The sequence below is a fragment of the Equus caballus genome, chromosome X, assembly GCF_041296265.1.
Source record: "Equus caballus isolate H_3958 breed thoroughbred chromosome X, TB-T2T, whole genome shotgun sequence".
Taxonomy (NCBI): domain Eukaryota; kingdom Metazoa; phylum Chordata; class Mammalia; order Perissodactyla; family Equidae; genus Equus; species Equus caballus.
In genome coordinates this window covers 84,878,233-84,905,728 of record NC_091715.1, presented here as the reverse complement: position 1 = coordinate 84,905,728, position 27,496 = coordinate 84,878,233, and the positions used below count along the sequence as shown (strand labels likewise).

General features: G+C 34.5%; 1 pseudogene; it reads right to left on the bottom strand.

Annotated features, from left to right (window-relative positions):
- Positions 1–23,443: 23,443 nt before the first annotated feature.
- Positions 23,444–23,742, bottom strand: LOC111771550 (small nuclear ribonucleoprotein G pseudogene; annotated as a pseudogene).
- Between the last annotated feature and the right edge of the window lie 3,754 nt (positions 23,743–27,496).

Here is a 27,496-nt window from a genome sequence, read left to right as displayed (position 1 = left end):
GTTGAACAAAGAGAAGTAATTGTGAAAAATTAACTAAAATATATGGGGTAGCTAAGGGGGGAGGATAGGGATTATTTTAACAAGGTTCATTTGCACAGTTTCTTCTTGGCCTCTACTCCCCGTCTCTGGTGATAAGAATGTTCTTTTACTACAGGTGCAGGGAGGACATCTGTCATATAGGAGTTTTATCTCCTGTATTCAGAAAGAAAAAGGGAGGTCAGAGTGCCTTTCTTGCACCTGTTGTTTTTCAAGTGCCTTTAGCTCAAAATAGTCAACATGCCAAGTGAACATATTTTAGGGTGGTATGTTCTGAACGCTTCCAGTATTCACAAACTTTAATTTTCCAAAGTATTACTGTCAATTTGCACTTCCACTATCAGTGTATGAGAGTTTGCTGTGTATCCTCATTGACAGATGACATTGTCCATCATTTCTATTCTCGTCATTCCAATGTGTGACTATTTGATTTTCTTGAATAATAAAACCATATTAGAGTAGAGAAGCACAACAAGAAGAATAAATGTACCAAATATAATGAATTATTATAAATGCATAATAAGTAAAATATGGTATTGTTATAGGTGTAAAGACAGACAAATGGTCAGAATTTAACTTTCACAAACACTGTTGTTTTATGGTAAAGTTGGCACTGCAGTGCTGTGGCAAGTAATATTCTTTCCAATGAATAGAACTGAGTCAATTGGATATTTGTATGGAAGAAAATACATCTAGAGCTCCCCAGCCACAGTACAAAAATAATATAATAAATTTCAGCTGGTTGGACATCAGCTGTAATAGCAGATTAAGGATCTTCAAAAATATGCTCTTCTACAAGAGCAATGACAACAATGCAAAAAATGTCAAAATCAACTCTTTAAGAACTCTGGAAATTAACGAAAGGCTTACAAGAATCCAAGGAGTGATTATTCAAGAAAAATATCTGAATCTTGGGGAAAACAGTGAGCTTTGCATCATTTTAACTTGCCCGAGTTCCATCTCCTGTGTTCCAGATCTGCAGTAACACTGAAAACCAACAGCCCCCAAACAAGGTGAAAACCAACCACCTGACAGGTATCAGAGAAGGCAGAACATAGTTGGAACTCCTTCAAAAGTCCACTCCCAAAGAACCGTCATTATTTGAACTGTCTAGTGGTTCCCTCATAGACCTCACTTTCAAAGCTTTTTTTTATAATTTGACTTTACTTGGAGCTAACCTAACACAAAAAGCCTACTCCCCAGGGGCATTTGTCAGAAAAAAATAAAGGCAGTTCATTAAGATTTCAGCTGCCTAAGGTTTTGATAAGAGTTGGGTAAACAATAAGCTGACCAAAAAGCTTAAAAAAGATAACATGGGAAATGAGATATCCACAGGGGCTTTGATAAGCTCTGGCATATTCCTGGGAATCTAGAAAGCCACATTCATGAGTAGGGCTCTGTGTATACTCAGAAAAGATGTAAACAGGCCTTAAACATTCATTTTGGGTTGGCCTTCAGGATCTGTGAAAGCAAGAAGTGAAGGCTAAGGCGGATTTGTCAACTGACTGGATTAATGTGATACAACACACACACAGACTGAATAATGTATTAGTTCTACTCATTTAAGGAAATCTATGTCCAATGATTAGCTGATGACTGTGCTAAATGAACATAGACTTCAGTGGCCACATTCAAAACAGAAAACAGTCTTTTTAGCATTAGTTCATTAAAGTCATCACCAAAATCCAAACAACAAAAAAACTAATAAGAACTAAAATCTTAAATAATCTGGGCAAGAGGGGAAACCTGATTTCCAGGGTTGTCACTTTATAGTGTTTGAAATATCTAAATTCCAACAAAAGAATACAAGACATGCAAAGAAACAAGAAGTTATATTCCATTCATAAAGAAATAAAACAGTCAATAGACACTAGCTATTTCACAAATATGTGGAACTCAAACAATATATTCATAAATAAATAGATGAAAGAATAAATCACAAGGGAAATTAGAAAATACCTTAAAATTAATGAAATTAAAACACAAATATAAAAAAATGGGATGGAGCTAAAACAATTCTTAGAAGAAAATTTACAGATGTAGATGTCATCATAAAAAAAGATACATTTCAAATCAATAAACTGACCTTCCACCTTAAGAAACATAGAAAAACAGAGCAAACTAAACCCAAATGAAGCAGAAAGAAAGAAATAATAAATATTAAAGTGAAAAGAAAAGATAATAGAAAGACAATCGAAAGAATTAATGAAAGTAGGTTCTTTGAACATAGCAACACAATTGACAGTTCTTTAGTCAGACAATCAATAAAATGTTTTATAAGGGAATTCTATGAAAAATTGTATGCCAGCAAATTACCTAATCTGAGTGAAATGAACACATTGCTAGGAAGACAAAGCTAAATTATTAAAATTGACTCCAGAAGGAATAGAAAATCTAAAGAGACACATAACAAGAAAAGAGAATGAGATAATGATAATAAAAAGAATCAGCAGCTGGCCCCATGACCAAGGAGTTAAGTTCACATGTTCCACTTTGGCAACCCAGGGTTTGCTAGTTTGGATCCCAAGCATGGACCTACACACTGCTCATTAAGCCATGCTGGGGCGGCATACCACACAGAAGAACTAAAATAACTTACAACCAGGATATAAAACTATATACTGGGGCTTTTGGGGAAAAAAAAAAGACAAAGATTGGCAACAGATGTTAGTTCAGGGCCAATCTTAAAAAAAAAAAAAATCAATTAAGTAAAATCCAGTAACAGAAGGCTTCACTGATGGATTCTACCAAATATTTAAAGTAGAAGTGAAATGAATCCTCACAAAATCTTCCACAAATAGAAGACTTAGGGACACTTCTTAACTGAATTCATGAGATCAGTATTACCTGATACCAAATCCAGACAAAGACTTCATAAAAAAGTACTGACTGATATCTCTTATAAATATAGATGCAAAAATTCTTAACAAAATACAAGCTTCCAGAGTCTATCAACATGTAAAAAATGTAGAGCAGGTTTAACATACAAAAATTAATGAGTGGTTTTTGGTGACTGTGAAGCTGGGGAGATCTTGGCCAGGCTGAGGACATTGGATCTCATTTGTCCTCCTAGACCTTTCCCTCTCCCCAAAGCCTCTCAGTACAATAGTTTGATCTAAAAAAAAATTAACAAAAAAATAAAAACTAATCAGTGTAATATATATTAATAGAATAAGAGAACAAATAGAATAAAGAACAAAAAAGATCCACAATCATCTTGACATAAGACAAAAAGAAAACCTATAAAAAAAGGCATTTGGCAAAATATGATACTATTTTATGATAGAACAATAAAGTAGGAATAGAGGGAAATTCTCCAACATGATAAACGACATATATAAAAAAGTCCAAAGCTAGCATTCATACCTAATGCCAAAATGCTGATTACTTCTTCCCTAAGATCAATAACAAGACAGACAGGGATGTGTACTCTCACCAGTTTTATTTAAGATTATACTAAAGCTTCTAGTCATGTCAATAAGTCAATATAAGGGGGAAAAAAGGCATCTTGATTGGAATGGAAGCAGTAAAAGTATCACCAGTTATACAAGATGTGATCTTGTATACAGAATTCCTAAGGAATCCACAAAAAAATCTATTAAAACTAATAAACAAATTGATCAAGGTTGTAGGGTACATGATCAATATCTACAAAAATTTGTTGCATTTCCATACATTGTCAATAACCAATCAAAATAAAAACAAGAAACAATTCCATTTACACTAACACCAAAATGTATAAAATATTTAGGAATTATTTTAAGAAAAGTAGTACAAAACTTCTACACTGAAAACTAAAAAAAAAAGAAGACACATTGAAAGGAATTAAAGATCTAAATGTGCAAAAACATCCCATGTCCAAGAATTGGAAGACTTAATATTATTAAAATGGCAATAACCTCCTGTGTATCAAGAAGAGCATGCACATGCCCAATGCTGGACACATAGAAAAGATCTCAGAAGATCCTGCACTTTTATTTTTTTGCTGACTTTCAGGTCCCACATAAACAGAAAGTGAAGGCTAAGACAGCCTGGGTAAAGATTGAAGGAGTGCCCTAACCCAGAGTAAACCTGCAAAGAATGAGAACCTTCTATTATCGTTGTTGCTGTTGTTGTATTGGCTCCAGGCAGTTTAGGAAATTTTTTCAAATTGGCAGTTGATCATGAAGCAAATGGAACTGAGACTTCAGTAGCCGCACATGACAAAAATACAGTCTTCATCAAATTAGTTTAGAAAAGTCACTAAACACATAAACAACTACAACCTACAAGAAATAGCAGCAAAAAGCCTGGGGAGGGGGGAGAACTGGATCGCCAGATTTACCACATTACTATATTCGAAATGTCCAGTGTTTAACAAAAAAATTACAAGTCAGGTAAGGAAATAAGGAAATGTGGGCCAGACACAAGGAAAAAATAAATTAATATAAACTGTCCCTGAGAAAGCCCAGGCATTATACTTACCAGACAAAGAATTTAATTGTCTTAAATATACTTTAAGAGTAATAGAAAATGACGGCCAAATAACGAAAGGATAGCAGGGAAACAATGTTTCCCTATAAGGAGTATACCAATAAGGAAATGGAAATTATAAAAAGGAAACTAAACAAAAATTCTGGAGCTGAAAAGTACAGAACTGAATGAAAAATTCATGACAGGTGTCTACCAGTAGATTTGAGCAGGCAGAAAAAAGAATTAGAAAACTTGAGAGTAGATTAATTGAGATCATCCAAGCTGAGGATAAGAGAGAAAAAGGATGAACAAAAATAAAAAGAATCTAAGAGACTTGTGGAACAACATAAAGAATACCAACATACACATACATGGAGTTACAGAAAGATAGCAGTGAGAAAAAGGGGCACAAAGAATATTTGAAGAAATTATGGCATAAATTTCTCAAATTTGATAAAAAATAAGAATCCAGACATCCAAGAAGCTCAACAATCTCCAAGAAGGATAAACTCAAAGAGATCGACAGGGAAGACACATTATAATCAAACTATAGGAAGATAAAAACAAAAGGAGAATCTTGAATGCAGCAAGAGAGAAATTACTCCTAACACATGAGGGATCTTCAAAGATCAAAAGCCGATTACTCATCAGAAATCATGGAAGTTATGAGCCAGCCCTGATGCCCTAGTGGTTAAAGTTCAGTGCTCTCACTGGTTCAGCGGCCCAGGTTCACTTCCTGGTCACAGAACTACACCTCTCACCTGTCAGTTGCCATGCTGTGGCGGCAGCTCACATAGAAGAACTAGAAGGACTTACAACTAGGATAGACATCCATGCACTGGAGCTTTGGAGAGGAAAAAAAAGAGGAAGATTGGTAACAGGTGTGAGCTCGGGGTAACTCCTTCCCTGAAAAAAAAAAATGGAAGTCAGAAGACAGTGTCATCACAAATCTAAAGCAATGAAAGAAAAAAGGAACTGTCAACCAAGAATTTCACTTCTGGCAAAAGTATCCTACAAAAAGTGAAGAAAAAACTAAAACATATCCAGGTAAACAAAATCTCAGGTAGATTGTTGCTAATAAACCTACCCAACAGGAAATGCTTAAAGGAATCATTCACGCAAATATGAAAAGTCAATATAAAGTAACTACAGCCCTTGCAAAGAAATAAAGAACACTGGGAAAAGTAACTGTATAGTTAAATATAAAACTCAGTATTACTGTATTTTGTATTAGTTTATTTTATCGGTTTATAAGTGCTCTTTTAAAAACTTATCTATATGATTTAAAATACAAATACATAAAGCAATAATTATAAATCAGTGTTAACTGGTACAAAAAGCTTAACAGTATAATTTTTCAAAATAACTTGAAAAAGTTGTAGAACTGTATATGATGGACTTTTCCATATTATTGAACCTAAATAGTAGAAATTCATACTATATTGTTGTAGATTTGAATTATTAATTATAATCTGCAGGGTAACCACTAACAAAGTAACAAAATATACCAGAAATAAAAATAAGATAGTATTTAAAATGATGCATAATAAAAAATATAATAAAGAAGTAAGTATGTTGGAATTGTGAAACAAAACAGATGGAAGACATATAGAAAAGAGGCAGAAGTAAGTCTTTCTTTCTCAATAATTACTATAAACATAAGTGGATTAAAGTTTCCATTTAAAAGGCAGAGTTTGCAGAATGGATTGAAAAAAACCAAGATCCAACTATGTGCTACGTACAAGAGATTCCATTTAATCTTAAAGACATAAATACAATGAACATGAAAGTATGGAAAATATATTCCATGAAAAATAAGCAAAAGAAACCTGTGGTGGTTATATTAATGTCAGACAAAATATACTTTAAATTAAAAAAATTAAAAGAGAGAAAGAATAAAATTATATATTGATAAAAGGGCCAATTCATCAAGAAGATATAACAATTCAAAACAAGTGGGGGAGCTGGGCTCATGGCAAGGTGTTTAAGTCTGGTACACTCTGCTTTGGTGGCCTCCGTTCATGGGTTCAGATCCCAGGCACAGACTTACACCATTCATCAGCCATTCTATGGCAGCAACCCATATATAAAGTGGAGGAAGATTGTCACAGATGTTAGCTAAGGGCTAATCTCCCTCAAGTAAAAAAAAAAGAGGAAGATTGGCAACAGATGTTATCTCAGGGCTAATCTTCCTCAGCAAAAAAAAAATATATATATATATAGATGGAGTGAGGTCAGCATCATGGTGGTGTGAATTGGTCCTCTTTTTCTGTGCTTTGTATTCTGACAATTAGACATGACATATTGTCCTATTTATTCTAGTGGATTTTTTTAATATTTCTTATTAATGTGTAGTTTTCAGAATATAACTTTTTATATACTCCATTACATTTATGTTTTTACTGTTTATGTAGATTTTTATTGTTGATATGCATAGTATTATCTTTTAATTTCAACTTTTAGTGGTTTGTTGCTAATATGTAGAAATAAAATGATAATTTTATATTTATCTTTTATGCTAACAACAAATTAAACTACTTTAATATGCATTTTTATAGATTCTTTGAGAATTTCTACATAGACAATAATGTTTGTGAGAGCTAAGGACAAAGGAAACAATCAAAATGTATTCACCCCGAATAGTAGGAATCTCCACATGTAATTATGTGTTGGGTATATAGAAGAATAACAGGTAAAGCTAGGAGGTGTTTTACATAATCAAATTTATGATGTTTTCAAGAAAACTACATGAGGTCAGAGGGCCATGTGTTGGCTAAGGCAGCCAGGATTTTAAATAATACAAAGCAGAAGATCCTTACTAAGGTAACATTCTTCTAAGGAGGAATAAGTGGGAATGCAAACCATTTTGAGTAAGAGACAGATGCCAAGAGTTGAGAAAACTAATGATTCAGAAAATAAACGTGTAAAATATGGAAGGAACAGTATAGAAATTACTGGAGAGGTAATTAAACTAAGTCATATGTTTATTGCTTTATCATGATAATAGAAGAAGGAACTGACTAACAACGAATATAGAAATCCCAACATTGTTGACCCTCAACCCCCACTCTCTATGTAAGAATTCTTTAAATAAAGGAAAATTCATCTCTTGTAACCATGAGAATACGTGAATGATTTTGTTCAAATCCTACATAAAGACAATTCTAGAATAGTGGAAATGATGATATGAATAATGTAAGATATAAAACTACAAACCAAAAACTATAAATCTTGATCCATAGGTTTCATGCAATTCCTATCAAAATTCCAGCAAGTTCTTTTGGTAGACTTAGACAAGGTTATCCTATAATTTATATGGAAACACACTAGCCCTAGAATAGCTAAAACAATCTTGACAAAGAAGAATAAAGTGGTAAGAATTGTATTACCTGATATTAAATCTTACCGTATACCTAAAGTAATCATGACAGTGTGATATTTGCAGAGATCAATGGAACAGAGTAAAGAATGCAGACATAGACCTACACAAATATGCCCAACTGATTTTTGAAAAGTAGTAATAGCAATTCAATGGAAAAAGGAGAATTTATTTAACATATGTTCCTCAAACAATGGCACATTGTGGCAAAAGATAAAAACATTTCAAGCTAAATCTTTCTTCTTATAAACAATTAACTCAAAATGAATAATTGACATAAATATAGAACATAAAAGTAAGATATTAAAACAAATGTAGAAGAACATCTTCTGGATCTAGAGCTAGACAAAAAGTTCTTAGACTAGACAAAACAGTATGATTAAAAAAGGCAAAACACAAATTTATCAAAATTAAAAATTTTTGTTCTATTATAGACTATGTTAAGATGATGAAAAAACAAGCTACGTATTGGGAGGGAAATATGCTAAAATACAAGTCTAGGGGCAGGCTCCATGGCTGAGTGGTTGAGTTCACGCCCTCTGCTTCTGAGGCCCCAGGTTTTGCAGGTTCAGATCCTGGGTGCGGACATGACACCACTCATCAGGCCATGCTGAGGTGGTGTCCCACATAGCACAACCAGAGGGACCTACAACTAGAATATACAACTATGTACTGGGAGGATTTGGGGAGAATAAGAAAAAAAAATACAAGTCTAACAAAGGACTAGTAACTGGAATATATTTCCTAAAAATATTAAAATCTCGATAGTAAAAACCAGAAAAAGAGAAAATAAAATGACCAGCTAGTTTACAGAAGAGCACATTTTAAAGGCAAATAAGAACATGAAAAGATATTCAACATCATTAGCCATTACAAAAATGTAAATTAAAAACACAATTAGATGTCACCACACAACTATCAGAGAGGCTAGAATAAAATTAGTTATGACAACAGCAATTACTGAAAAGGATGCAGAGAAATTGAATCACTCATAAATTACTCATAGAAATGAAAGTAATACAGCCACCATGAAAAACATTTTGGCACATTCTTATAAAACTAACATGCAACTACCACATGAGCCAGCAATTGCATGCTTAGACATTTATTGTAGAGAAACAAAAATTTATGTTTACCCAAAAATCTGTACTTGAATGTTCACAGCAGCTGTACTCATATTAGACAAAAACTACAAACAACACAGATGTTCTTCAACAGGTGAATTGTCAAACACACGTGGTACATATATTCAGTGGAAATGCTACTCAGTAATAAAAAGGAACAAATTATTAACACATGAAATAACCTTAGTGAATCTCCAGAATATTATGCTCAGAAAGATGAATTAAGAAAAATCTAGACATAGGTATATCATATTCAAATTGCAGAAAATCAAAGACAAAAAAAATTTTAACTGAAGCCAGAGAAAAAAATATGCCTTTCCTATAGAGGAACAGGAATAATAGTTACATTGAGGTTCTTTTCAGATATCGTGCAAACAAGAACAGAATGGAGTGAAATATTTGAAATGTTGAAAGGAAAGAAACATCGACCTAGAATTCAGATTCCAGTAAAATCATCCTTCAAAAGTGAAGAAGAAATAAAGACTTTCTCAGACAAAAAATAAAGAAGAAATTTATCACCTTTCAAAAAATGTAAAAATAAACTTTTAAAAAGAAGGAAAATTATGTAGGTCTGAAACTCATATCTACATAAAGGAAGGAAGAGAATTAGAGAAGGAATTAATAAAGAGAAAATAAAATTCTTCATTTTCTCTTTTTCTGGATTGATCTAAAAGATAACAGTTTGACCACAATAATAATAGCAATGATGACTTCAGTGCTTATAGCTAATTGCAGTGATGTTATAAGGATGGGAGGGAAAAATTGAGAATATGCTATTATAAGATACTTTCCCTATTAGGAAAGTGGTATATTATTATTTGAAAATGAACTTGGATTACTTGTAAATGTATATAGCAAAATGAAAAGCAACCACTTAAAAAAGTCAAAAAAAAGAAAGTATAATAGATATGCTAAGAGAGGAGAGAAAATTGAATCATATAACATACTATCTAAATATATTAACTATTTACTATATTAACTAAAGAAGGCAGAAAAAGAGTGGAAGACAAAGACTCTCAGAAAACAGAAGCAGAGGGAGTACTTCTTAATTGAAGTACACCCTCATTTTACAAGGTAAGCATTTTCCTAATACAGACACAGACAAAGATATTACAAGAAAAGACAGCTGCAGACAAATATCTACCATGAACATATATGCAAATATTCTTAACAAAACATTAGTAAATGGAAACCAACAATGTATAAAAAGAATTATATACCAGTGGGATTTATTCCCAGTATTCAAGGCTGGTTCAATGTTCAAAATCAATTAATGTATTGCATCACATCAACATGCTAAAGAAGAAAAATCATGTGATCATGTCAATAGATGAAGAAAAAGCATTTGCCAAAATCCAACACCTTTATTATTTACCTTTATTCATGATAAAAACACTAAGTAAGTTAGGAACAGAAAGGAACTACCTCCACTTCATAAAGAACATATACTAAATGCAACAACTTACATCATACTTATTGGTGAGAAAGTAAATTGTTTCCCTGTAACAAGAAACACGGCAAGGATGTCCCCTCTCATCACTCCTATTCAGCATTATACTGGAAGTCTTAAACAATGTAATAAGATAAGAAAAGAAAAGAGAAAGTATTGAAGAGGAAGAAATAAAAATGTCTTTGCTCACAGATGACGTGATTCTCTATGTAGAGTTAACCAACAGAACTAGAATGAATAAATGATCATAGCAAGGTGTTGGGATACCAAGTTAGTATACAAAAGTCAATTGCTTCATTTATACGCCAGCAATTAACAATTTGAATTTAAAATTAAAAACACAATATCATTTACATTAGCACAAAAAATTATATACTTAAGTAAAAATCTAAAACATATGTATAAGATCTATATGAGAAAAATTACAAAACTCTGATGAAAGAAATAAAAAATCCAAATAAATTGAGAGATATTCCCTGTACACGGATAGCCAGACCCAAGATTTTCAAGATCTGGGTTCTTCCCAACTTGACCTATAGTTTTGACAAAAAACTCAATCAAAATCACAGTAATTTATTTTGTGAATCTGGACAAACTGATTCTAATAGTTATATAGAAAGACAGAAGACCCAAAATACCCATTTCAATATTGAAGGAGAAGAACAAAGTTGGGGGACTGATATTAACAGACTTCAAGACTTACCATAATGCTACCGTAATCAAGATAGGGTGGTATTGGCAAAAGAATAGACAAATAGATTAATAGAACAGAATAGAGAGCCCAGAAACAGACCCACATAAATTAGTCAACTAATCTTTGAGAAGGGAGCAAGAGAAATTCAATAAAGAAAGGAGTCTTTTCAACAAATGCTACTGAAACAATTGGACGTCCTTATGCAAAAAAAAAAAAAAAAAATCCAGACACATATCTTATACAATTCCATGAAAAGTAACTCAAAGGTGATTATAGACCTAAATGTAAAATGTAAAGCAATAAAACTAGGAGAAAATCTAGGTCACCTTGGCTTTGGTGATGATTTTTACATTAAAAACCAAAAGCACTATCCATGAAAGAAAAAAATGGTAGGTTGGATTTCATGAAAATTAAAAAACTTCTGCTCTGTGAAAGACACTGTTAAGAGTATAAAAAGACAAGCCACAGAGTGAGAGAAAATTTTGCGGGACATTTATCTGACAGAGGACTGGTATACAAAACATACAAAAAACTTAAAACTCAACAATAAGAAATCAAAACACCCAATTAAAATCTGGGCAAACGATCTGAAGAGACACTTCACCAAAGGAGATGTACCGATGACAAATAAGCATATGAAACCATGCTCAACATCATTTATCATTAGAGGATCAAAAATTAAAACAAAAATGAGGTAACATTACACATCTAATATAATGGCTAAATTCCCAAATCAATATCAAACACTGGCAAGAATGTGGTACAACAGAAACTCTCATTCGTTGCTCATAGAAACAGAAAATGGTACAGCCACAATACAAGGCAGTTTGGCTGTTTTCTACAAGACTAAACATACTCTTACCACATGATCCAGCAATCATACTCCTTGGTATTTATCCAAATGAGAGGAAAATAGATGTCCACAAAAAACCCTCACATGAATTTATATAGCTGCTTTATTTCTACTTGCCCAAACTTGGAAGCAACCAAGATATCCTTTAGTGGGTGAATGGATAAACAATCTGTAGTACATCCATCGTCCATTACAATGGAATATTATTCATCATTGAAAAGAAATGAGCTATCAAGCCACAAGAAACATGGAGGACTCTTAAATACATTACTAAGTAAAAGAAGCCAATCTAAAAAAGCTACATATACCTTATATCCCAACTCTATGACATTCTAGAAATAACCAATCTATGGAGATATTAAACGCTCAGTGGTTGATAGGAGTTTGTGGGGAGGGAGGGAGAAATGAATGGACAGAACATAGAATTTTTTAGGGCAATGGATCCATCCTGCATGATACAACTGGGATGGTGCATGCACGCCATTATATATTAGTCCAAACCCATAGAATGTACAACACAAAGAGTGAGACCTGATGTAAACTATTGCCTTCAGGTAATACAGTCATGCATCACTTAATGACAGGGATACGTTTTGAGAAACGTGTTGCTAGGCAATTTCTTTGTTATGCAAACACCATAGACTGTACTTATGCAAACCTAGATCATACAGTCTACTACACATCTAGGCTATATGGAACTAATCTTATGGGACCATGTCACATATGCAGCTTGTTGTTGACAGAATTGTCATTATGCAGCACATGTTTGTAATAATACACTGATATTGGCTCATCAATTTTAAGAAATGTTCCATACTAATGCAAAACGTTAATAAAAGGGGAAGCTGGGGGGAGTGTATGGAAACTCTCTGTACCTTCCACTCAATTTTCCTGTACACCTAAATGTGTTCAAAAAAGAAAGTCTAGGGGCTGGCCCGGTAGTGCAGCAGTTAAGTTCGCACGTTCTGCTTCTCGGCAGCCCGGGGTTCACTGGTTCGGATCCGGGGTGTGGACATAGCACTGCTTGGCAAACGCCATGCTGTAGTAGGGATCCCATGTAGAAAGTAGAGGAAGATGGGCATGGATGTTAGTTCAGGGCCTGTCTTCCTCAGCAAAAAGAGGAGGATTGACTGTAGTCTTCTCAGGGCTAAGCTTCCTCAAGAAAAAAACAAAAAAGAAAGTCTAATAACTAATAAAAAATTTAAATATATACCTACAAAAGTGACTTATCTTTGACTTCAATCAAATTTCCCCCAACACATTTTTCCCTACCTAAAGAAGATAAAGTTTCTAGTGTAGACTGTCTCTCTTATATTACCCAATACAATTTAACTGTGTTACAAATTTATGATCTCCTAAAAATATGCCATAAAAATTTATTTAGAAGAGCTAGATACACAATGCACAATTGTTCATTGATCTCCATGCACAATTCAAATATAGTTTTTTTCTGTTTGGACAAATAATTACTGAAAGGAAAAATTTGCAGGTGTTTAGTACTTTTATCCACAGAGAAAGAAATACCCAATCTGCTCACAAATCACATTCATTAATTAAGTTAAATAACTATACATTTTTTCTATAATGTCGATATCAAAAGAGAATAAAAACAACCTGTTGTGTTGGGGTTCTTGTGGCGTTTATGGAGCCATATTCTTGAAGAAGAAAACTGCAACTCCAGTATAACATTTATTCTTTCTTTGCCACTTATTTGGAGAGACATAAGCAAATGTAAATGGCATGGGCACATGGGAAATTATTTACTCATACAAAAATAAACCATTCAAATGAGTACCTAGGCCTATGTATTCCACTGAATATTATTAAAGGTTTATTATCAATCAGATTTTTGATATCAATAACCACATTGAATGTCTAAATTTACAACTATATAATTTTATGAATTGAATTGATAAATTCACTTAGATCCCAACAGATTAACTATTCCATGCTTTCTAGCACTTACTTGTAGTTGACATGTGTGAAGTTTGAAGCCGGATGAAGCTTTACTTAAATTTCATCTTTAACCATTTACTAGATCTGGCAGCTTGAACATTCTACAACTGTATATACACCGAATGCCTATTCTTTTTCATGCCACAGTCTGTATCGCAGATACAGAATCAAATGATGCAGTTATTTCATTCTGTTGTTTAATGCAAGAGTCAGAGATGCAAATAGACAATTAGAATATGACAAGGGGATTATATAAGTAATCACAGGATCTTGTGTAAACACAAAAAATTAACATATAAGCCAGACTGGAAACAGAAAAAGGATGCTGGAAGAAGTGGTACTTAAACTGTAAAGTGATATGTAGAACAATTAAAGTTAATTCTATGAAGAAGGAGAGTTCCAAGTTTCCTAGAAAGCACAAGCGTGTTTAACATTTTGTGTGTGTGTGTGTTTAGGAGTTAGAGACGATTAAGATATGAGGCTAATGAGGTGGTTTGTAGGCTGAAATTGAATGGATTTTTAAGATTGATCATATATATATAATTTTATCTTGTAAGAAAAAAATTTATTGCAAGGTTTTAAACACATTATATACTTTGATTTAAAAAATGGCTTGAAAAAATATATTGAGGGGAGACTTACAATTCCTCTAAGATCAAGTAGGTGTTATCAAATGTACCCTTTTGCTAGAAATAACAAAAGAGATATCTGACAAAAACATATAAAATTACTACTTTTATGAGCATTGGAAAACAAAGGTGCAGTGCCATTATCCTTGATAGAAGCATAGTGCAGGCAGGTGCTCTATACTCTCCCAGAATTGTTTTTCTTAGGGTAAGTTTCAAATGATAGCTCAGGGAAACACAAGCCAAAAAGAGGGCGTGAGTAGAGTTGGTGGGTGAAGAAGGCAGAGATCAGAATTCAGGGCTGTCAGGGCAGCTAGGATTTGAAATTCAGTGCCCCGAAGAGCAACAACCTAGATAAAGAATGACAAATGTCATGTAAAAACTTTCCTTCAAGCTCGTGCCCAAATATGTAATAGTATGTGTAAAGAGTAACACTCTAAGAGGCCTGGAAGCAACTAGCAACCGAGGGGCTACATTACTAAGCAGAGGTTCCAGAGGCCACACAATTCTGGAAAGATGGAAGTTGTATATCAGACCCAGCTATTGTGGACAGACACTGGTTAAAACACTGAGGTGTCACCTGATAACATGGAAAAGACTAATAAACACACACTTAAAAGGCACACTATTCTTTTGGACTAAGGACAAAACAGAAATAGAACTAGCATAACAAAGTCTCTATAGGATTAAGGTGTTTGCTTGTAATTTAACTTCCTGCAGAACAAAACTTAAACACTTAACATGCTTTAGGGGAAGATAACAAACTGAAGCCTCTACAACATATAATCCTCAAAGTCTGCCATAAAATAAAAGTAATAATAATATGAAGATAAAGGCAAAAGTAAGCAATAATTAGGAGAAAAAATCAATTAAAAATATATATACTTAAATATTTCTTATTTAAATACATACCCATATGTATCTTATTTAACTGAAATCAATCACAAGTTTTTTCCAAATATATATATTTCAAATATTATAGTGACTAGAAAAGCTTCAAAACAATTATAATTCATATGTTAATTAAAAAAGAAGAAAAAATAGACAAAATTGATGAGCAGATGAAAATCGCTAACAGAATTAGAGTACATGACTGGCTCAAATGGAATTTCTAGAATTGAAAAACAACAAAAACTAAAACATAAAATTCAAAAATATTAAGTTTCAGAGATTCAGTAAGCTGAAAGGTAGGTCAGTAGAAAGTAAACATAATGATTCACAGAGGAAACAAAACAAAACAAATATGAAAAATAGAGAAAAAATATAAAAGACCTGTGAGACAGTAAAAAATCTCTCTCATGTGTGAATAAAGACTCCTAGAAAGAGGAGAGCTAGACCACGGGCTTGAAGCAATATTTGCAGTAATAAAGGCTGAAAGTTTTAAAAGACTGATGAGATGCATCGATATATCCAAAAGGCCTATATAATGCCACTAGGATAAAGGCAAGAAAACCAGTACTAAGCACATTATAATAAAACTGCTGAAAACTAGGTCAAAGTAGCCTTAGGCAAAAACATATATATATACTCTCAAAGGAAGAAAAACAAGACAGAACTCTGACTTTTAAAGAGAAACTATATAAACAAACAGGATGGGATGACAACTTTAAAGAGGCACAATAGAAAGTCCTCCAACAAAAAAGCCCATGCTGAGCACAAACATTCTTCAAAATGAATGCCAAATAATGTTTTCAGGAAAAAAAAAAAGGCTGAAGGAATGTGCCTACAACAAAACTGGACCAAAAGAATATTAAAAATTATGCAGCATGAAGGAAAATTATCCTATATGGGAACATGAAACTTTAGAAAGGAATAAAGTGCACAGAAAGGGTAAATAAGACTGAATATGAACTCTTTAAACCAAATGATCATGGGGATGCTAATGATGATAACAGTTGTGAGAGGAATCTCAAAAAGTAGGAATAGAAGGACAGAATGAATGGCGTATCCAAAAGTCTTTCAGCTAGCATCATACTTAATTGTGAAATATCAAATGGTTTCTGCCTGAGTTGGGGAGAATAAGGATTCCCACTAACACTTTTATTCAACTACATATTGGAAGTACAGCTAGCACAATAAGGCAAGAAGAAAGAAAAGCATGCATCCACCAAGATTGAAAGAAAAGAAGTAAAATTCTCCTTATTGGCAGATGACTTGATTGTGTACATAGAATGTCAAAAAATAATATACAAAAATAAGAGAATTAAAACTGAAGTCAGCAAGTTCACCAGACACAAGATCTACATAAAATAGTAAGTTGTTTCTCTATATAAGCAGGCAATAATTAGACAATTAAAATTTAAAATAGTATATATAACAGCATAAACAATAATGATAAGAACCCAGGAACAAATATAATGAAATATGTGCCAAACTTTCTCACTACATAATATAGGTGAGAGAAATTTTAGACTAAATAATTGAAAGTTATCCACGAACTTTTATTAGTAGATTGCATATTGATCTATAGGTTAAATGCACTGCCAAATAAAACGCCATCACTTTGGGCGCAGAAATTTACAAGTCAATTTCAACCTTTCTGTGAAACTGCAAAGTATGTGGTAGCCAAAGAAATCTAGGTAAAAAAACAACAAAACAAGCAACAAAAGAAAAACAAGATTAATACTATATACAGGACTTGATACTACATCTTATAAAGCTACAGTATTTAAGACACTCTAGAATTGACTCAAGACAGAGTAGACCAAAATTCGTTATATGAGCATTCACTCTAGAAATATTTTAAAACATCAGCAACATAAACTTAGATATGGTAAGAAGAAAATAATATGGATAAGCACAGATATTTAAGAATAGAATTGAAAGAAAATAAAGAGCCCCTATAGAGACATACATAATCTCTCACCTCATTATCAACAAACTCTTCTCTGTAATTCAATTGGTATATCAGCCTTTTGAATAACTTTTGATGAAGCAATATGATGTCCATATTTAAAGATGGTAAGCTTAACTCCTGCTTACACCATCCACAAAAATTAATTCAAGGTGGACCATACAGCTAAACATGAAAGGTAAAACAATCAAGTTTTTCAACATAGGAGAATAAGTTCGCATATTTGCAGGAAGTAAATATTTCTTTACAAAGAACTATAAAAGAAGCATTTGATAAATTGGACTTTATCAAAGCACAACACTGGGCAAAATAGATAAAATATTTGTAAAGCATTTCACAAAAGAGTATATCTAAAGTCCAACAGCATATAAAAAGGTGTTCAACAGCATTAATTGTCAGGGAAATGTAAATTAAAGCCACAATGAGACACCAGTACACATCCACCATAATAGCTAAAATTGAAAAGTGTGAAAATTTAATGTGATTGGCCATGATGTGCAAAGTTTATAACTCTTTTTATGTTGTAGTGGGAATGCAAATTGCGCATCTACTTTGGAAATATGTTCTAGTAATATTTAGTAAAGCTAAACATGCATATATACTATGATCTCACAATTCAATTCATAAACATGTATCCACAAGAAATGAGTGTACTTTGTGATAGAAATATTTACAAGAATATTGCTAGCAGCTTTGATTATAATAGCAAAAAACTGGAAACACTCAAATGCTCACCAATATTGGAATGAATAAATGTTTGTATATAAACTTAACAGTATACTACACAGGAATAAGGCGGAACAAATTGCTCCTACACACAACAAATTAGATGAATCTCACAGATTTACAGATAAGCAAATGAAGAGAGGTACAGAGGAGCATATATTTTATTAAATTATTTATGTGTAATACAAAAACAGTCAAACCTAACCTATGAAGATAGATGTAATAAAAGCAGCCGCCATTGGGATATATTGATATGGAAAAGCAGGAGGGGGCCTTCTTAAGTGCAGGAGATATTTTATATCTTGATCTTAATATTAATTGCACAGATGCATATGTATTTGCACATAGATAAAAATCATTTAACTGTACACTTTATACAGAAACGGAAGGCCGAAAATTGGAGGCAGGGAAAATATTTAGAAGATTTTAAAATAACAGTGGAGATTAATGATGAAGACTTGGGTGGTGATTATTTAAAAAGATAAATTATACTATGACTTCCCTAATGAAAATACCACAGACTTTTCCACTGCATAAATTAGAATAAAATCTGAACAACTTACCATGGATGAGATAATATAGATTTTATATTTAAATCCTTATGCAATTTAGGTAGGCCCTGGAAACTTTTCCAACATCACAGCCTATCACTAACTACCCACCCATTGTTAGATGTACACAAATCCTATTGGCATTCTTTCTAATCGTGAAATAGGACAAGCTTATTTATGCTTCAGGCCTTTTGCAAAATGATATAATTGTAAGAAGAAATAGACAAATCTGCAATCATAGTGGGAGATTTATTATCTCACTCTTCTAGTAATTGGTAAAAGAAAAGTAGATAAAACATTCGAAATGATGTAAAAGATTTGGGCAACACGCTTTAAAATTTTTACCAAATGAACATACGTATAAAACTTCACCCAAGTGCAGAATAATATTCATTAGGAGCATGTAAAAATTTATCAAATACTTGGACCTATGTGCAAGTCTCAACGCATTTCAAAGGACTGAAAATGGATAGAGAATGTTTCCTTGCCCTAAGTCAGTTGAGCTGGAAATCATTTTAGAAAGACTTTTACAAAGTTCTCGTATGCTCAGAGCTGGAAAATACGTTGTAATAAATTATGAATCAATGGAAAGCATCATTGGAATTAGAAAATACTTGTAAATAAAGAATAACAAAAATTCTACATATAAAAATATGCATACATTTATACATATACATTATATGTATATATGTGTTATACATAGACATAGACTAAAAATCCACTACATAAGCACCCATTCTAAAAAGGTTTTTTTCAAAAATCAGCAAAATAACACCAGATATGATGAATAGAAGAAAAAAATAAAGATAAGCACGGATAGTTTAAAATAGAAAGTAAACATACAATAGAGAGGAATACGCCAGCCAAAAGTTGGTTCTCTGAAACAACTGACTAACAAAACTGAGTGATCTCTGTGAAGACTGAAAAACTAGGAGACACAACTGTTAACTATTGGGAATAAAATGCAGATATAACTATATATGATGTAGTTATTAAAAAAATAAATGGATATTATGAAATACTTTATGCCATCAAGTTAAGAAATGTAGACAGCAAATTCCTAGAAAATATGTTACCAAATCTAAGGCAAGCAAAAAAAAAGAGAAAACCTGAGTAGTTCTAAAACTATTGAAAGACTAAATTTGTCATCAACCATTTTGCAACATAGAAACTTTACTGATGAATTATGAGAAACATTCAAGGCACAAATAATTCAATCTTACACAAATACTTCCTTAGAACGACAAAAAGTCCCATATTCATTTTATGTCACTAGTATAACCTTTACACCTAAGCTTAACTAGAACACTAAGAAACATTTGGTAACATTTGGAGACAGTTTTTTTGTTGTCACAACTGGGAGAGGGGGTGTGCTACTGACATCTACTGAGTAGAGGTCAAAAATGCTGCTAAATCTCCTACAGTACACAAGATAGGCTCCCACAGCCATAAATTATCCAGTCTAAATGCCAACAGTGTCGCTGCTGAGAAATCTTAACGCTATGTAATACATCCACTTGCATCCCCTAACCCCACCTCCATCAACTAGCAGCTGCTTCTGTTCTTTCTGTTATCACAGATTAGTTTGAATTTTCTAGAATTTTCTTTAAATGTAATCATACAATACGTAATTCTTTTCTCTGACTTTCCTCACTCAGAAAAATATTTGGAGAGCCATCCATATAGTTGCTTGCATTGGTAGCACCTTCCTTTTCATTGCTGATAAGTATGTGATTGTGTGGATATAGCACAATTTGTTCATCCATTCACTCGTTGATGGAAACATACTATTTCCAGTTTTTGGCTACTACAAATAAACCTGCCATGAACACTTGTATAAAAGTCTTTGTGTGGACATTCATGATTTAAGTGTCATTTTAACATAAATTTGCAAAACCCAAGATTACTAAAATTGTCTATGTTTTATTTTAAAATTTTTATATTTTTTCCCATTACATTTCAGTCTATGATCCATTTTGAATAAATTTTGTAAGTAGTGTTAGGGAAAACTCAAAGTTTATTTATTTATTTTTTTGTACATGTCTATCCAGTGGTCCCAGTATGACTTTGCAAAGATAATCTTTTCCCCATGAGATTGCTCTTGGCACTTTTGTCAAAATCAATTCACCATTTGTACATGCGTATACTTCTGAACACTCTCTTCCCTTTCATTTATGTATGTTTCTATCTTTAAGCTAATGCCTCACTTTTTTGATTCAGCTAGCTCTAAAATAGCTAGAAATCTGGCAATACAAGTACTACAACTTTGTTTCTCCTGTTTCAAAACTATCTGACTTTTCTAGGTTTTTTATTTTCATATAAGTTTTAGAATACGCTTGTCAGTGTCTACAGAAATCATGTTGGAATTTCGAATAGCATTGCATTGAATCTATAGATCAATTTGGGGAAAATTGGCATGCGGGACTCAATTGCTCTAGTTAGAGCAAATCTTGCAAGGAATAATCTAAAAAGGTTAAAATTACCCTGTGAGTGTAGTCTTTTGGCCTGATTTCATGTACTGTTTCTGTTGCTTAGGAGTTGATCTGTTTTATGTTTTTAATTCACCATTTCACAAGTGCCAGTGGGGTCACCCTAATCAGGGAAAAAGTACAGATAGATAAGTGTAGGGGACAAATTCCCCCACCATTTGCCACCAGTGGTTGCTTGATGTTACAGAAAAGAAAAGTTGCTTTTTTGCCCTTTAAGAAAAAGGAGGCCCCGGACCTTATTGCACTCCTTGGATACTGGAGACAGCACAAGTCTCTGCGACTGATGATTTTTGCAATAAGCAATAACTTGCAATAAGGAGCCTTTGGCCAAAGGAGACAGCATGCAAAGGGAGGCAGCCTCCAATTGAAGGAACCCTACGCAAGTTTTGGAGTTAGGACTTTCACACAGCTACTTGATACACCCTTTTGAAAATCTGCTGTTCGCTTGCTATTGAGCTATTGTTGAAACTGAATGCATAGAGGCCTGGTGATTCTCTTGATTAATGTGTCCATTTCTCAGATAAATTAACTTGCATTCTCCAACTGACAAGATGGCAAAGGGTCAAAAAACCTTACTTGTCAAATGGAAATGGCATATTGAGGAATGCAGCTGGCTTGGCAACAAAGACCTCTCGGCTTAACAGTTTTATATGAGAAACTGGTAGCTATTACTGTGAAAGAAAGTTTTCTTCCAGTCCACTGCCTGAAGCAGGGCCAAAGATGCTGGCTTTTTTGAGGTCCTTGACTCACAGAAGACTCCCTAAATGCCTGGGCCCATTGCACTACTGTTTAGCTATCTGAAACCCAATGATGTTCGCCACAGCTATTTCAGCCTCATCGCCAGATCTGTGTTCTGCCTTTGACTTTACTATTTGTAGTTTGACATTTTTTTCCCCTTTTATGGCAGAAGCTACTCAATAATAAGCAGATGGTCTGTGTTCCCGTATCTCCTCCTGGTCCACACACATTAGCAAAGTAGTTTGATCATTAAATGCAGCTGCATTCAGACAGCCATTGTATTCTTCAGGCTGTTTCTTGTGTAATTATCAGGACAAAAGGGGTGGAGATTGGTAAGAGTTTTATAAAACTATTTTGAAAATTTGTAAATTCAGGATTCTGCCTTGACCATTCCTGGGCATGATGGATCGTTATTTTTACTAACAACAACCACTGTTCAGACAGATTGGCACATCTTCCAAGTGTCAGCCTTTGAGAAAGGTATCTAGGAGATTCAAACTTAATTCTGGGTAATTTTATGAAAATTCTTTTTCATGCACATGCTTTTGCACTCTTGCACTTGACATTTCCAGACCAAAGACCTGGTTGAGAATAGAGGGTATTAGGAAAAACGCTGAAGTTATAGGTACTGAAATGAGACAAACAGATTTGGTGACAGTGGTGGTAGAACAAAAAATTCTGGTACTTGGGGAGAGAACTTTAGACTCTAGGAAGTATGGCTGGGTGAGGCATTAGGCAGAACTTTCAGAACTGTCTTCCTCCCAAAGGAAAACACCCTGGTGAAGCTCTCCCAATATGTTGTGACAACCTTTGAATGTATATTCTGAAGTCAGTTATCTGACTTCAGAATCTTCCATCCCCCACCAGATGGCTCCAACCACAAGACAGCAGAGGATGACCTGAACTCATTCACTTTCCACGCAAAACGCCACTGAATGTCATCCACACCTAATTCTGAGGTGGATAATTTGGTGTTCTAGACAACCAGGACCGATCAAACTGACTGTCCAGTTACTCTGCAAACAATGATTGCATTCAATTATTAGGAGAGAACTGGTGAGCCTAAGGCATGCCAGTTGGCAAAACATGGGAGGCTCCATGGGAGACCCTGTTTCAGGCCAAGTAGAGGTGTTGGTGCACAACCTTGGGAGTTCCCTGGGTGAAATTCAAAACTCGCCCTCTTACACGAAGAGCAAGGAGAGACCAAAGAAAGAGGCAGACCACTCCAGATTGGTAGCTGGCAGTTTTTCCTTTTTTTTGTTTTTTCTTTTGCCGTGTTTCACATTTAATCAGACTCTTCTATATTAATACATAAAAACTTTTGAACTAATTGGTCTCAAGCAGGAATAAGTTCATGTTAGAAAAAATTAGAATAAGGGCTAATGTTCTATTTTCTATGCTCAGAACATCTGAGAAAGTATTTTTGACTATTACAAAAGTTTATTTAACAAAAAAATTTAATACGAAAATGTACATTGGAGTAAAACAGGTGCTGTGGAGCGGGGACATGTGGAAGGAGTTGATTTCTCTGGGAACACAGCCATCGTTTATACTCGTTCCAAGGCTTCTAACATGATGATACCATTTCTTTGTATTACCACCATTCCAATATTGTTCTGTTGTCCACTAGTTGTCATCTCCACACATTCGTCTATCACAAGATTCACAAAGGGATCAAATCCCCACAATATTCCCTGGACATGTCTGCCACCATGTAATTTCAATGATAACTTCTTGTCCATAAATTTTTTCAACTCAGGAGGCTGAGCTTTGTTCATGATGTCTTCTCAGCAAGCTCAGAGATGCCTCCAAACGCAATTTGCGGCCTCCGTCACCAGTAGGTGGCAGTTTTAATAAGCAAGAGCACTTATACACGAGGCTTGTCTTGGGTGGCCACAAGATTCCTAGATCTCCACACCCGCCCACCAGCATCATAAGAGTTTATATAGAGGCCTTAATGGGATTCAGTCACATATACAGTCCAGATGGTCTCAACAACACGTTACTCTCTCAAGGCTGCATCCTTCAAGCAGCTCCTAGTACAGGAACAGTGGGAGAACATACATTCCAAAGACAAGGGATGGGGTAAGGAGCCTCTGACTGCCTGGATCCAGTTTGTGGGTCAACCAATGGTCACATCCTCTTCATGATAGGGAGGCACTGTCAACCCATTCTGTCTGATTGATATAAGTCTCACTTTTAACAGGAGAGAGGAGGCAATTGAAAATATTAGTGGTTTAAAGAGGCACCATGCGTGCCCTCAGAATTTTACTTATATTCAAGCATGCCATTAATTGCCTGTCTTGAAAAAACATTGATTTTCACTTCAGGGGTGAATATAAGTGACCCCCACACATTTCAATTAAATATTCTTGTAAGAAATTTTCCCTTGACTTTAGCTGAAGTGATCAACAATACCACCTTGGTCTTTGAAAGCATTCAAGTCATCCTGAAAGCACGGGCCAGAGTTATAATGGATGATGGAACTGCCCTAGATTTCCACCTCGTTGTACAAGGTGAAATTTACATGAGTCCATCCTGCTTTTCCTGATTAATGCCTCAGAGCAGGTGAAAAAATAAATAGAGAAACTTATGGAGATAGTCCCCTAATTTTCTACGGTAGACTCCAACAGTTTGCGGGATTTGTTTCACAGGGTCAATCTGGGCTTCTGCGGGGTGAGGAGCACGGCTGAAGTAAATGCTGCAGGTGTTTCATTCTGTGGTCTGGAGCCATGCTGACAACAGCTTTAATTAAGCGCTGCATAAGAAAAATCAAATGGATTTTGACTCCAGCCAATGAATTAGAATAGCCAATGGAATGAGATACGCACGAAAAACATTTGCCTTCAACAAGACTTTCCAAAGAGTAGGAGTAGAAATTTGGGAGATAATACTTGGTGAATATTTTTTCATTTCTGCACGGCCAAGGTTTTTTGATCAAAGAGAATTGGCAAACTTTGTTAAAGGATGATTGAATGACAAATCTGCCTTGAATGATAGAAATATTTAATAGCTCTGGGGAGATTTAGAGACTTATCTACCTGGAGAGATCTCATTTTCCCTCTCTCCAGAAATGTGTTTTTCGTCCAAAGTATAGGTCCCTGTCTCTCTCTGGAGGGCAGGATGGGCTCAAGTGACAGCCACCCTATAGAAACTCCCCAAGTCTCATAATTTTAGGCTTCTTCCTGCTCTCTGGCCACATTTGGTCCTAATTGTGTAACCTCACAGGGCTCCTGTAAATATATGCATACACACACACACACACACACATCAACTTGCTCTTCTCTTTCTTGTTTCTTAAGATTGAAGCTCAGACCATTGATTATAGAACCCTTTTTTCTTTTCTAAAATAAACATTTAGTGGTATAAATATTCATCTAAACACTGTTTTAACAGTGTCCTTTAAATTACGATGCATAGAGTTTTATATTTTATTCAGCTTAAAATATTTAAAAATTTTCCTTATGATGTCTTTTTATGGCCCCTGAGTTATTGAAACATGTTATTTAGTTTCCAAGCATTTGTGTATTTTTTCAGATATTTCTGTTTTACTGATTATTTGTTATTGATTAAAAAAACAAATTTTTCTCTGTTCCTTAGAATTATGACTTGAATTATATTCGAAAATATAATTGAAGAAAGGATCAATTGCTAAACATGACACCAGAACAATACATCTAAATCTTAGTATTTGAATTTCTAAGGGAGCAATGGGATGGGTATTTTTTTTTCTTCTCACCAGTCTCAGCTGGGATTAATAGTTTATGCCTCATTCCTATCCAGTGAATGAGGCAGTCCTATCAGCTTATACAACCCTACTCCATTTGACTAAGAATGTTCAAAAGGGGTAAGCCTTGGTCAGACTCATATCACTGCTGATGCTAGGGGTCATTCCTCTGGCTGAACCTGATATTCCACATCCAGGGGGAGGATCTGGGTGAAAATTAATGACAATTAGAAAGAAAGGAAAGTAATGGGGGCTGGCCTGGTGTCACAGTGGTTAAGTTCCCACCTTCTGCTTCAGCAGCCCAGGGGCCACCAGTTCAGATCCCAGGTGTGGACCTACACATGGTTTGTCAAGCCATGCCGTGGCAGGCGTCCCACATATAAAATAGAGGAAGATGGGCACAGATGTTAGCTCAGGGCCAGTCTTCGTCAGCAAAAAAGAAGAGGATTGGCAGCAGCTGTTAGCTCAGGGTTAATCTTCCTCAAAAAAAAAAAAAACCTAAAAAAGAAAAAGAAAGGGAAGTAATTGCTGATAGAAAGGGAGCTAATAAATGGATAATGTAAAAAAGGAAAAGCTAACATAACCTTGTTGCCTCATGAGAGGCTAAGAGCAACAGAACGATATTATCTCATAGCTATATTTACAGATGCTCCTATGAGTGAAATAATGTAACAAGATTCTCCTTTCTTTGAAGCGATAGGTCTAGCATGGTCCCAGCAGATTTAAGGAGCATTCAATCCGAAGTCATCATTCCACGGATGAACATTTGGTATGATTCTTGGAATGTCGCTTTGTATTGCTTTTCATTTTATAGGTAATAGGTATTACATAGGATTCCTGTGGCCTCCCATGTGCAGAGGAACCATACATTTTTACAGGCACAAAAATGGCTTTCTTCAAATACAGAACTATAGATCACCATGTAACTATTAATCTAGATGATGAACTGTTGCCAAGGGTACCCAGATAGATGGACATAAAATATCTACTGTGCGCCTGACTTGTCTATAATGCCCACAGATCATGTTTTTGTGGATGGAGGGCAATAACTTAGGTTAAAAATACTTGGCAAACAGAAACCAACATCAGTTTAGGGGTTATTTGGTGGGCTCATATATCCACTACTCATGGCTCTGATGTCCATGGAGTGCTTTATACGAAGCTCTTCGACATTCAAACTATATCTGGAAGTGACTACTACCCATAGGACATTATCCTGGGGAACTATGAAATAGGGCAGAGGGCAATGCCCACAAGAGATTTAGAGCCCACAATTAACTGAGAAGTACTCCTTGATTTATACCACAATCCACAAAAAAAACTTTTGGTGTATGAATGAAGGTCACTTTTATTAGAAACATTGAGAAAATTCTACTGTAATGCTGACTGATTTTGTACTGGTCTTTGTCTAACTCATATGTAATCACTATTTGGGGTAATACTGGATTATTTGGAAAACTGAAATTATTTTTATTTATTTATTTTTTTGTAAGGAAGATTGGCCCTGAGCTAACGTCTGTTGCCAATCTTCCTCTTTTTGCTTGAGGAAGACTGCCACTGAGCTAACATCTGTGTCAATCTTCCTCTATTTTATGTGGGATGCCACCACAGCCACAGCGAGGCTTGACAGCGGTGCTAGGTCCAGCTTGACAAGTGGTGCGCCCAGGATGTGAACCTGTGAACCCGGGGCCACTGAAGCAGAGCATGCAAACTCAACCACTATGCCATTGGCTAGCCCCTGAAATTATATTTAAAACAATACCCGTATCTCATTTGATGCTACGGATAATTACTATTTTAGTCTCTCGTCTACAAAGTAAAGCTCAGTCTATGAGCAAAAC